We start from the raw sequence: 14086 nt of genomic DNA on the forward strand, positions 1-14086 counted from the left end.
AAAAATTATAACAAGTGAAGTAAGCCAGAGTCAAAGGAACATAGGCTCAATGGTTTCCCTCATTTGTCACAATCAGTAGAAACCTTGGGCTCTCCTAGCAGAGATTTACAATAGAACAAAGCCTAGATACATATGGGCATATAGTATGATGCTAAATGAAAGGACCTCCAGGGTATAGAACAAAAGCCATATAACAAGTGATTGTTGTCCTTAATGTACTATGTTATCTCTCATCTCTTTTGCTGTCCCTTGGTTATCTCATATTGTTACAGTATATCACCTGGTTATCTGATATATGTGTATTTGGTTATTTGAAATCAGGTAGAGAAGGGAGGAAAACAAGATGAGGGGTGGGGGTGGGGGGAGGGAAATGGGGACCAAGACATGAGAAAGGGTATCAATGTATGTGAAGTAATGCACCTTCTATCTGGTGAATATAATGTAACCCTTCTATTAATTACAATAAAAATATATTGGAAAAAAAGAATTCTCATTTTCTTATAAATCAGAATCACAAAAGCCTTGTCCCAAGTAATTAGTTGTTTAGCTCATTTGTGTTATTTAATGAAGATATTTAACTATCAGATACCAATAATATCACTGATTGTTTTTATTGTAAGAAGACGTCTTCTTTATTTGTCTAGCTAGCCCTGTATTTCTTCATAATGAAGACTGCACGAAGGCATTAACTCATTCAAGAAGAGTCAAACACTATACAACCGTCATTTAAAGGTTAGAAATGTGAATAAAAACATTGTCACCTTGAGCTACTCTGTCTTGGAAAACAAAAAAACAAACAAACAAAATATGGCAAAGGTCACTTTTTTAAAACAGTAAAAAATCATATGCAGTTTGAATGCTTGTTGAATCAACTTGCTTATATAGATCTATACCTTCTGTGTTTTCTTTTAAGGTTCAGATATTTCTTTCTTTCTCTTCTTTTTAGGCTGAATAAAGCTACTTTGTAAATTCGAATTTGCTCATTGTTTTTGTAATCCACTCTTAGGGATAAGCAAAACAGTAACTTAGTAAAGACATGGTATCCAGATTTTCATTTTTCTGGTTAAAGTTATACTCTATATATAACTTTAGTATTACTGGACATAACTTAAGAGTGTATTGCCAGGTGTAAGTAATGCTGTTGACAGTGTTTAGTTTCATAGTAAATTCCTAACACACACACACACGATTCCATTATTTTTATTTATTTATTTTGGCAGTCCTGGGGCTTGAACTCAGGGTGTGAGCATTGTCCTTGGGCTTTCTCAAGTCTTCATGCTCTGTCACTTGAAACACAACACCACTTCATGCTTTATTCTGTGTATGTGGTACCAAGGAATCAAACCTGGGTCTTCATGCACACTAGGCAAGCACTCTACCACTAGGCCAAACACCAATATAGAGATATGGCTTCTTTTTATTTACTTACTGATTTTATCTAACAAAGACTGATAGTTGATTATCACTCTCTAATGAAAACTGCTGTTGTCAAGAATCTATTGTACTTGGGGCTTTATTTAGTAAGTGAAAGATTTTTTTTTCTTATCCTACATTGAATCTTTTCTAAAAGAATAAGGTTTGTTATAAAGATGATGGGGATATTGCTTGACAATTTGCAGTTATTCAGCTGAAATTACCCATCTTCCATAGTCAAGAGAATTGAGGTCTTGGAGCCAGTATATTCCACGTGCTTTTGTCCTGCTGTTTCTTATTTTATACCTTGGTCTGACTCAACTGTGCATTGTTTCTCAGTAATTCTTCTCTCCTGTTCTATCACATATTTCAGAGTTTATTATACATATTTTCTGCATTCCTTAAAACGTCATGTATTTTTTCAGATAAGCAAATTAGATAACTGAACTATGTTTTACCATTATATGAATAGCAATTGGTCTTTTAAAATACTTTAGAAATATTTTTTAAATTTCAAAACTACAACTGAGAGAAGCTGAGGAAAAGAATAATAACTGACAGGCTTTCTTGAAATTCAGTCACCCTCACATCACCTCAGTTGTCAATTTCTGCTTAGTTAATTATTCAGAATGTAGGAAATGACAGGTTTGATGGTTTCATATTTCATGGGGTGGAATTTTTGCCTTCCAGTCAATTTACAGGGCACCAGACATCCAATCATCCTCTCTATTATACAAACTACAATGTGAATGTTCTTCTATTGACTTCCTTATTGCAGAAAAAAATCAGCTAGAAATGTACATTGAATTGAGCTAATTCCCTTTCTGATAGAGCAATTTAATAAGTTGTTTGTGAATTGTAATTATAGTACAGTGTCAGTACAAAACTCTGAGGACACTCAGCAGGTGCTAAGGATTCATGTCATGTTTGAGTCAACAATGCAGAGATTTAATGGCCTGTAGTTTAGTTGTAAGCATGTGGTATTTCACACAAGTTTTGGTTAGATACTGGAGCTGCAGTCTTAATCAAGATGGCTTTCAAGGCTTCTGAGAGTTTTTGAGTAGACTCACTCCACTAAACATTATTTAAAACTTGACAGTATTGCCCTATGAATACATAAGACAGTAAAAATATTGTCCTTTAAATGATATATTCTTGAAATCTGTATTGCCTGTAAAGCCATAGGCAATGCAGAAAATAAGAAAAAAAAACCTCCAATTTTTACTACCAATAAGGAAATACTAACTCTGGTAATCACAATCTTATGAGATTATATGAATGTCAGAGTCTTATATGAATATAGTTAAATTATGTGAGTAATAATGGTATTATATATTTATCAAAATACAAAGTAATTTCAAATTGGTATTAAAATATTTTTACATTGTTAAGCAGAGCCATGAATATCATGGATAATGTTTGCTTGACTTATATTTTTTATTTGATGTTTAAAAAATATCCTTAAGTATTTGTACATGAAACTGCTTTATGAAAAAGCATTTTGTGAGTTCAGTGTGCCTGGATCAATGTCATCCCTTCAACATTCTCACCCTCTTTAACCCGCCACTTCTCTTTCTTTATTTTGTGTTATAGTCTATGAACTCTTGACCATCTTAGTGGGTAACTGCACTGAAGTAACAAAGTGTTTTGAGACCCTTTTCAATGAAAGAAAGATGTGATAATAACAAGACAAGTATATGATACAAACATATGTAAGGGTAATATATAGTTCCTCAAATGAGATTTTGGACCAAAGAAGAGTATATTACAGTTCTTAAATCTGATGGTAAAACATTTTCCCCAAAGAATGAATATAATGGACACTGAATGAAGATTTAAACTCGTAAAAGAGCCAGAAGAGATGATTATTCTTATTAAATCTCAAACTAGTAACAGAATCATTTTTTCCGCATTATTTTCCCATTATTTTTTGCTCACCAGAATGTCTAGTCTTTCTTTTGGATACAAAATACTAGTATCCTGAATGTAAAAATTAGATATTCACTTTCTTTGTTCGTTATTCCTTTTGAGTTTTAATGTTTTCTTTATTGATGTAATGAGGTCTTTATATACAGAAAAGCTATTTGCTTAACTGTCCTTTCGAATTGCTTTGAAAGAACTTAGCTATTGGAAAAACTTGACTGTTTTTCTAAGTGAACAGGCCCTGCCTAGGATAATATACAAGCTTCATACAGTGCTTCTTCTGTGTGACTGAGTGAATTTCTCTCTGTTCTCTGAAATAAGGGAATTTATCCAGATTTTGAATGATTGGTACATTACTATCAATGGGATATAGATACTCAGCCTGAATTTGTTTTACCTCTGTTCTGTAGGAAGCTAAGAGTTTAATTTACTATCATTAGCTGTTATGTATAATAAGTAAGTAATTTTCTAATTCTACTCTTAGATTTCCCATTCTATTCATGTCAGGCTTTTGATTTTGTAATCATAGCCTGTTGTAATAATTCACATAACTTTGGAAGCTACCTCTAAATTTATCTTTAAATAATGAAGAGTAAACAAAAACTGGGTTAAAAATTGGACAATTTACCAAAGTTTTCTATTAGCCATTGATAAAATTTTTCTCATTTTGATAAGAAATATTGTTATGTTTTGTGTAACCTAATTAACTGTGTTCCTCCATTATCATTTGTTCTCTTTTTAAGCTTTATAAGCTTAAACATTCTGAATGTTTAACACACATAGGTGAGAAAATGAGGGACTATGGCATAGATCACAGCTCTCCAATCTAGACTGCTTATCTAGGAAAATTTAAAGTATGCATATTTAACTTTATATGCATGTACAGCACCTTTTGAATTTCTTAGATTTTGTAGCCATGGAAACCAACATGCGCTTAAACAAACTGATTTTTCTTTTCTGTAGCTATACTAAGTGATACGGTGAATGTCTGACATTTTGTAATACTTTTTCTTCTTTCTCTTTTTAGTGTCAGAATGCTAGCCACATTCCCAAGTATGAAATCCACATCCTAGAAGAAATAAACAGAAAGGCTGAGCAGAGCCAAGATCTCAAAAAAAATAGAGGAAGTTTGACTTGAAAGGTGAGTATTTGTTTTTTCTAACCCCAATGAGTATTAAGAATACCTATGCTTTGTATTTGTAATTGAAAATACTGTACATAAGCTAATAGCTCTCTCCAGCCCTTTTTTTCTGTGCTGGGAATTATATCATGGACCTTCCATTTACTAGGCCATCACTCTAACACTTCAGGTCTGCCTCATTTCTAATTGCCTATTTTCCAATTATAAGTCATTTAGAGTTAGCTTTGTTCCTTCTTTTTTTCTTATTTGAATATATAACAAAACACACAGAACTAATTTATTTAAAATTTACATTAAAATTTATTTAAAAATAACTACATTATGGCTTTTTGCTAAGCTTGCAAGTTTATAGGAATATAATATACTTTTTAAAAATTGCATTAATTTAGCATCTTGGCTACCTGAATAATAACAAGTTATTACCCTAGATATTCCATTCAAAAGATGTAGGGATGTCTACAGGTTCTAAACCAAGAACAATGTCATAGAAATCTAGAAAATCAGATTACTGGTTATATGAGTTTCTATTGCTTAGTAACAAATTACTACAATTTAGTATTTTAAAATAGCACATATTTATTGTCTTGGTTTTTCTGGGCCAGTAGACTGGGTATATGCTAGCAGGATGCTCTGCTCTGGATCATTACCTGATGAAATCAAGCTGTCTGCCCAGGCTGACCTCCACTGAAGCTGCAAGTCCTTTTCCAGTCCTATTGGGTGCTGGTCCAACCCTGCTCCTTATGATATTAGCACTAGAGTTGTGGTGTTCTTTCTTTCTCTCAGTCAAATCACACTCAGCTCTTAGAGATCATCTTTGCCACCTGGCCAGCTTTCTATGCACAATTCCCCTCTTCAGAAAGCGCTCATCTCATCTCTGGTTTGGATTACTCTAATGTACAAAATCTATCCAGTGCTTTTAGTCTTAAAAGGGCTTGGTCCCCTCTCGCCAACCTCTCTTTGCGTTAACATCAGTGGGCAAGAGTTATACATATCCCTACGAAAGTTTTTTACTTTGTCTAGTTAATGAAACCAATTGTTGAGAGTAAAATTCTAATCCAAGGTTATCTTTCCTGATCACAGACCTCACCCCACTTAAGGGCAGTGAGTTACAACAGGGTTACAGCTGGGAGACTGCAATCCTAAACATGGAGCCCCTCTTCAAATTCTGCTTCCACGCTGATCATGGGTCAGTGATTTTTTTTTGCCAGTCCTGGGGCTTGAACTCAAGGCCTGGGCACTGTCCTTGGACACTTTTTGCTCAAGGTTAGTGCCACTTCAGCCACAGATACAGTTCTGGCTTTTGTGTGTGTGTGTATGTGGTACTAAGGAATCGAACTCAGAGCCTGTGAATGCTAGACCAAGCACTTTGCCATTCTCCGAGCACCTTAGTGATGTTTTTAAGGAGTAGTTGTGAAACACAGAGTGAAAAGGTAGTGAGTATATTGGTGAGTTTAAAGCTTCTCAGCTAACTTAAGGATTTTCTTGGACTTGCAAAGGTTGTAATATGGAAATCAAGCAGACTAACTCCATTGTCACTGTTCTTAGATATCCACAGCATTGTCTTAAAAGATGTAAACCTTGGTGATTTTTGCATAAACATTCCTCAGTAAATTTTAAATTTATTACATTATTGTTATTATTAACGTTTGTTTATTTGTTCATTTTTGTGAGTCGTGAGGCTTGAACTAGGCCTGGGCACTTTTCCCTGAGCTCTTCAGCTTAAGGCTATTGCCCTACCTTTGAGTCAAGCCCCACTTCCAGTTTTCTAGAGGTTAATTAGAGATAAGAATCTCAAGCCCTTTTGTGCCCACGCTGCCTTTGAACCTTGATCCTCAAACCTCAGACTCCTGAGTATCTAGGATTACAGGCATGAGCCATTGTGTCTGGCAATTAAGGTTTATTTTTACTGACTAGTTGAAATATATTTTCTATTTGCTTCTACTGCATGGCTTCAAATGTTGGATGATGGGAATTTTATAGTACAGTGATCAAGTACAAGCCGTTCATACTGGTGAAAACAAGCTTTGCAGAGCACTACAAAATGACTTGGCTGCTTGTCTTACAGAGTGTCAAAAGAAATCGAATTGACTACAACTTGACTAGAATTGCAAAGGCTATTCTGAAAATAACTTTATTCTGAGAATTCTTATGAATCATGTCTTTTGTGTATTTTCAGAAGGTTGTACTGTTGTAGTGGCCATATTTTTTCCTCAAGAGCATCTTCCAGTCAGTCATATGAAATTTCATTATGTGATACTCATTTCAACAAATAAAATGAGGTAGAAACAGAAAATTGGGATATAATTTGAGGAAAAAAATATTTAACTGGTGTTCTGATGGTACCTATGTTTCTCACAAGTATTTGAACAGAAAGTAAAGGAAATAACTGGCTATTTGAAAGTAAAGGAAATAACTTGTTATTTGTGGTGAAATAAACTTCATAATTTGGGTATTCTTACTGACTCTTTCCCAAACTACCTCAGAGAACTTAGGCAAATATGGAGAAATGGTCATGTAAATTCTATTACATTGCTCATGTCTAAGTCATTCAATGTATGCTATGAATTAGATGATTTACTCTAAATTTAATTAAATATGTAGAGTATATGAATATTAAACATTCTGATTTTTATATTGATTTTTAGATGTACTGTTTTAAACTTTTAGATGTACAAAAATTCTCAAATATGTTTCATGAGACTTGAACACAATTAATTATATTATTTATCTTACATATATCTTAAAATATAATAGGTAAAATTATAACACTAGTAAGAATAAAAACTTGTTTCATGGCTTTTGTAAAATCTCACCTCAGTAGTCCACTTAAATATCTACAGAGAAATCTAATAAAGGGAAGGAATTAGTTCAGGTTGAGTATAGAGTAAATAATGAATTCTACATTTATAGGAGTTATCTATTTCTTGGCTGTAGCAAAATTATTTAAATTATGATGTAATTCCATAACTTATTTTACTATCTGAAATTAAAATTATGAATATTCCTTTTAAAGTTTCCTTTGAAACAATGACAATTATATCTCTCCAGATAAAGACTTTGCATCATACATTATCAGTTAGAAGATCACTGTGTAGAATAAATAGCTTCTGTATCTTTACTTTTGAAGCAATACGAAGGAAAATCTTGTTTGCTTTCAATTGTATTTTATTTATAAATCTGGTATTTAGAAGAAGTGAAATTTGAGTCTTTTTCCTTCTTATTTTTTTTTTCATTTTGAATTATGGAACAACCCGGATGCCTGTGGAGAGCACAGAGTCGGAAATATTCTGAATCATCTTCAAATTAAAACTTTCAGAGTTTTTTTTCCTCTGTCTTCTCATTGGTATGCTTACTTTTCCAATTATGATTTCTTCTAACCCTTTGGTGTTCTCTGCTAAACCTTTTGTCAGCCCATGGTTATATTTACTAGGTGATTGAGTTAGAAATCTTTTATTCAATTCCTACTTCAGCTTGGGATTCCTTAAATGATTTTGAAACGTTAATGTTACCCACTACTCTTTGTACTGCTAGCGAGCTCAGTGGGATATTGTGAAGCTTGATTATAATTGCAATTTATAATAAAGTCCAGTGTGATATTTAATGAAAAGGAGTTACTTAAAGACAAAATATTATTATAAAACTCTCTAGAGTCTTCATTTGTATGTTATTATTTATAAAGTTCAAAAGAATTTTGTTTAAATAGTTCCTGTAGGGTTTCTGATATTTTTCTAACAACTAAAACAAATTCTACATCCCATATTAAATATTTACTTGTCCATGACTCCATGAAGAAGAAAATGAAATAGCTAAAAATGTAACTACGTAACATATACATATAGTTGAAGCTACCTCTTTTTTCTCAAGTTGAAGGAAATTTAAGTATTTAGATTTATAAAACATAGAGTGAGATTTCAAAAGTAATCTCCTTTAAATCAGACTTGAAGGCCTCCATTTAATTGGATCCATCTATGTCTAACTCATTTCAGTTACCTAAACGTGAAAAAGAAATCTAAATCATTAAAACAAGCTGTTTCTCTGTATATCTTCTGAGTGCATCTAGATCTGTAAATCTAAAACCTTGTAATTCACTCTGGCTCTCTTTCTACTTAGTTTCACCATCACTTTTGAAGCCTGGAGTTTTTTGTGTGTTTGATCTGTAGTGTATTTTGTACTTTTTGGGGGTAGTACTTATTTTGACATTTCTTTGGTAAAATGACCTGCATGTTCCTTGAATCGTATTTAGGCTGTTTTGGTTTCTTGTGCCTCACAGTACCTATTTAAAGCGTCATATATGAAATCAATAGATATTAACTAAATGTTTTAAAAATTAATTAGAGCTTTATTTTCTTATATTTCTCACATGATAACTATGTAAGTCTTTAGCAAGACAAACCTATAATTCTTGAGTTTAATAAGATCATTTAACAAGATTATTAGTCCTCATTTGTGTCAGTCAATATTGAAAGCTCTTTAGTACATATAAAATTCACATTTTTCACAATAAATAAGAGATTTGATAGCATCACCCAACTAGTAGAGTAGATGACCCTGAATTTAACCCAAGTCTGCTCAGAGTAAGCCATTATTGTTTTCATAATATGACTGTGCATCATAACAATAGAAATATAAAATAGTTTCATTTTAGGTCATGCCTATGTTAGAAAACATAAAGTTTATTTATCACATACAGTGATGGTTCTTACAATGAGAATAAATCCATCTAGTTTAAAAGTATAATTTTTCTGGGAGGTATATACTTTACGGGTACAGAAAATAATAAAGACAGTATCAGCTAATTAATCCATTCCATTTGTTCTCAGTTTAAAGCAATCATTAATTACAAGCAGATTTCCAAAAAATTAGGTGATAAGTAGATCTGAATTCAGTGCTTTGTACTTACTAAGCAATGACTCTATTTATAAGTAGATATGATTTTTTTTTTATCTAGGCTAGCTTAAAACTTTTAGCCTCCTATTTCAAACTGCTAAGTAGCTGAGACAACAGTTATGAACCACTATGTCTGGACTGAATTTATCCAAATTTTAGTACTAGTTTTAATACACTAACATAGTATATTCATATAAATTAATATAATTTAGTACACACAATGAATTAATGTAAGTTAACATAATTTAGTACACTAATTAATACCCTATTAATATGTACTATTGATAGTCCAATAGATATTCCTGTGTACAAGAATAATTGTTATCTGATAAATCTGTGAATATCAACAATAAAACACTAATATTAATGACTGATACTTTATTTACATACATATCTTCGTATCAGCTTTAAAAATGTTAAAATACAGAAATAAATTTTGACTGTAAATTAAAAATATAAAGCACTTATCCTTTGTCACATGCAAATCACAATAAACTCAAAAATGCTAAACTATTTGTCTTCAGTTTCTCTAGACAGTAAAGAAAAAGAAAAATAAATATTACCATTTTTCAGCTGACATTTCGAAGAGAAAATGAAGACACTTTTAGAAAGGGACATTTATCACTCTATAGATAGTCTTCTGTGGTGATTATATTTCTCCAAGCATAATCTTCCCTTACTGTATTTATAATAACTCCGACATTCTTTGCCGATATGATTTTGTGTGACTATTATTTTATAACACCAAGGATCTTGGGTATTTCCATTTCAGCAAGGAAACATAAATTTAGGTAATTTGTATGTGCCACACAAGAAATATTTGTCTTCTCTGTAATTATTATGGTATAATTCACTGTAACTTGAGAACCAAACCAGAGCTATGGAAGTCATGTCTGTTTCACATGTGTGTAATGTTATATGGATGTATAAAACATGAGACTTGTCTCTATTAAAAGTTAAAATTATTTTCAAAATATTTTAGAGATAGTCAAGAAAATATTAAGAGAAAGTAAAATTGTAAAATCTTTGTCTGGAAATGTTATTTGTCACACAATGTGTTGCTACTACATTAAATGTAAAGTCAGTATAAAAAAATCTTGATTTTACATTATATCATAATCTATGATTAAAGTAGACTTCTGGAGCACTAAAAAGTATTATATAGCAAGGCAGGAGCTCCTAAGCATTTATTCTTAAATGGTCAGGGACAAAATTAACTGAGGAGTGAAATATTTGCACACAGAAAACGGCAGATTATTGAGGAACAAATTTCTTTTGAGGAATGGATGGGTTACAACAATGCCAATGAGGCTGGAAGCATTTTATGCTTTGCTTACAACTAGGAAGTATGGAACCAGAAAGGCTCTGGAATTGCATTAAACATTTAGCTTTCCGGCAAGATATAGTTCTAATCTGGTAAAACTCTGAGTAGCCCAACACAATTAATTATTTTTATGCCTTAAGACAATTTCAAGCTAGTATTCTGTCAAATCCTCATAACTCTTAAATACTCAAGCTTTAATACTTTTCTAAATAAATATTTTTGTGTGCAACATGATGATTATTTTTCCAGAGCTCGGTATTCAGTTGCTCTGTAGTTGCAGGGTCAACTTTTTTTCTTTTTACAAATAAATAGTTTTTAATATAGTTACTAGCCCTAGCTAATGAGTCGATCTAAAATGGCAAATGAGAAAGGAAGTCTCATAGTTAACGTAGCCAAAGTTATTGTCAATTTCGCTGGATTTATTAAGGTGTAAAACCTGTTTCCTAAAAGCTCATTTTTTAAAATGGGGGGAACATGTATAACTTATTGTGCCTCATTGTCCTCCACAATTTTTTTTTGTCAGTCCTGGGCTTGAGCTCAGGGCTTGAGCTCTGTCCTTGGACTTTCTCAAGGGTAGCACTCTACCACTTCAGGCTTTTTGCTATGTATGTGGGGTACCAAGGATCGAACCCGGGTCTTCGTGCATGCTAGGCAAGCACTCTATCACTAGGCCAAACTCCCTGCCCTTGTCCTCCACAATTTTATGTCCTATGATTTCTTTTCCCTGTAATCAATCAAGGTTTAAAAATAATACAAAGAAGGCTCCAGAAATAGAGGATTCAAAAGTTTTAAACAGTTCTGAATAATGCGATATAATCTCACACTATCTCCCTTCATTCTTCCAAGTACGTCAATCTTTCTTCCCATAATATAAATTTTTATAGACCACTCACCTTTAGTCAAATAGTAACCTTCTTAGCTTACCGTGCCTGATGTCATATTATGCAGTGTTGCATTTATTTTGCCCTTATTTTATGTAATGAGGACCCAAGAGTGTATGAGGAGTGACTAGACAAACCAAATAGAAGCTATCAATTATTTCCTTTAAATGGTATGGTGCAAGTTCTTGACTCAATGAGGAAAAAAAAACCCCTCAAATGCTTTGTTTGCTAAGATCTCTGGTGAGAATGAATCTTGTACCAATGAAATTGTGAAGAAAAGAAATTCATGCTGCTTTTGCTGTCACACCTCAAACTGAAGAAATTATGGCTGCAGTGTGTTAAGTGCTTAGTTAGGATGAAAAAGACATTCAATTTGTGGGTGAAAGACATGAACAGAAGTGTTTGATTGATGGTGACATATTGTGCCAGAAAGCACTGAGTTTATAAAAAGGTTTTAGAGACCTCCTAAAATAAATGACACCAAACCATTTACTTGCAAGTAAGGGATGGTTTCACAGATTCAGGAGTAGGGTCAGACTGAAAAATATACAAAAATGACAGAAGATAAATTACTGCTGATAGAAAGGCTGCTGCCACAGCTCTGGTAGAATTGAAGAAGTTGATTAAGGAGAAAGGATAGGACTCAAAGAAAGTGTTTAGGTGCAATAAAATGAGCTTCTGGAGAAAGATGTCCATAGAATCTGTATTATTAAAAGTACAAAGGAGACGCTAGGATTTAAAACATGGAATTATCAATTAACCCTGGTACTATGTAGCAAATGATAAAGTCAGGCAGACCACAATGAGCTGGAAACAAAAAGCAAAAGCAAAATAAAGTAAAACAAGCCTAAGTGTCAGTAGATGGCTGATGCCTGTAATCTTAGCTACTCAGGAGACTCAGGTCTGAGGACTGGGGTTCATAGCCATCCTGACCAAAGATATTTGTGAGACTCTTATCTTCGATTAACCTCCAAAACATTAGGATAGCTGTGGCTTAAGTGAAAGCACATCCTTGAGTAAAGAAGTTTAGGACAGCACTGAGACCCTGAGTTTATATTCCAGTACCTACACCCACACAAGATGTTACCTTATTTAAAAAGTTATTTGCCATAATTACATAATGTAAGATATGAATAATTTAGAAGCAGGTGATATATTTTTATAGAAGTTTGAAGACACTACTATATGACCCAGAAAATTCATTTTCTGAGCAAAAGAATTGATTTTAAGATTGCAAAGAACTATGTTTCCTTGTGTTTCTTGCAACACATCCACAATGGAAATACTGTACTCCATGGATCCATGAACAAAAAAATGGATAAAAAAGGCAATAGGTATATGCCAGGGAAAGGAGGAACTATTATCCATATTTGAATTCATGTAAATCTTGGTTTTTAAAATTCTTAGTTGTATACTTTGGTGAGAAAGATTGTCCAAAAACATGATATGTACAAAGTATAAGCAAATTATAGTCTAACTATAACATATACACACTGGATCTCAACCAGAAACAGACAGACAGCTTCAGCTAATCCTTAGGTACATGCTGATCAAACTGTAGGTAAGTAGTGATTCTAGTCAGTCACATTGTTTCTGTATGTTACTTCCTGCTATCTAGTGCTAAATATGACATTACATATGAGATGATGTGTATCATGTTGTATACACATGTATCTGGAATGATTTCTAGAGCTAGAATTTTTTTGGGGGGGGGTCACATGAACTACATTAAACACAATTGGTCTTGAGGTTTTTTTTTGTTTTTTATTTTATTTTATTTTTTAGTCAGGGTAATGTATAGAGGGGTTACAATTACATTTGCCACGTAGTAGGTGCATTACTTCCCACACATTGATACCCCTTCTCATGCTTTTGTCCTCATCTCCATCCCCCAACTCCTTCCAATCACCTGTCTTCCCCCCTTCCCTTTCCTATTTCAAATAAACAAATAAATGTGTATATAATAAACCAGGTAATAAAGTCAGATACAGCAACAATATGAGATTAACCAAAGGGGGGATAAAAGAGCAAAGAACAACAATCGCAAAAGATAAAGTTCTTATTTCCACATCCTAGAGATCCTTTCATTTAGTCTCATCCTATATGACCTTATGTACTTTGGTTTTTGAGTTATTGTAATCCTCTGCTATGAGAGTCTTAGATGTGTACTAATCATTACAAATGAGGGAAACCATGGAGCCTATGTTGTTTGGGTCTGGCTGACTTCACTTAATAGGCTTTTTTCCAAGTCTTTCCATTTCCTTACAAATGGGGCGATAACATTCTTTATGATGGCAGCATAGAATTCCCTTGTGTATAAGTGCCACATCTTCTTGACCGAATCATCTGCTGAGGGGCATCTGGGTTGGTTCCATATCTTTGTATGGTAAATAGTACTGCAGTGAACATCGTTGTGCTAGTGGCTTTAGTATGTCCTTGTTTCTGGAAGCTTGGGTAAATGCCTAGGAGTGGAATTGCTGCGTTATAGGGGAGCTCTATGTTTAATCTTTTGAGAAC

Source organism: Megascapheus bottae, chromosome 14, assembly GCF_031878675.1.
Source record: "Megascapheus bottae isolate mThoBot1 chromosome 14, mThoBot2.hap1, whole genome shotgun sequence".
Lineage (NCBI taxonomy): Eukaryota > Metazoa > Chordata > Mammalia > Rodentia > Geomyidae > Megascapheus > Megascapheus bottae.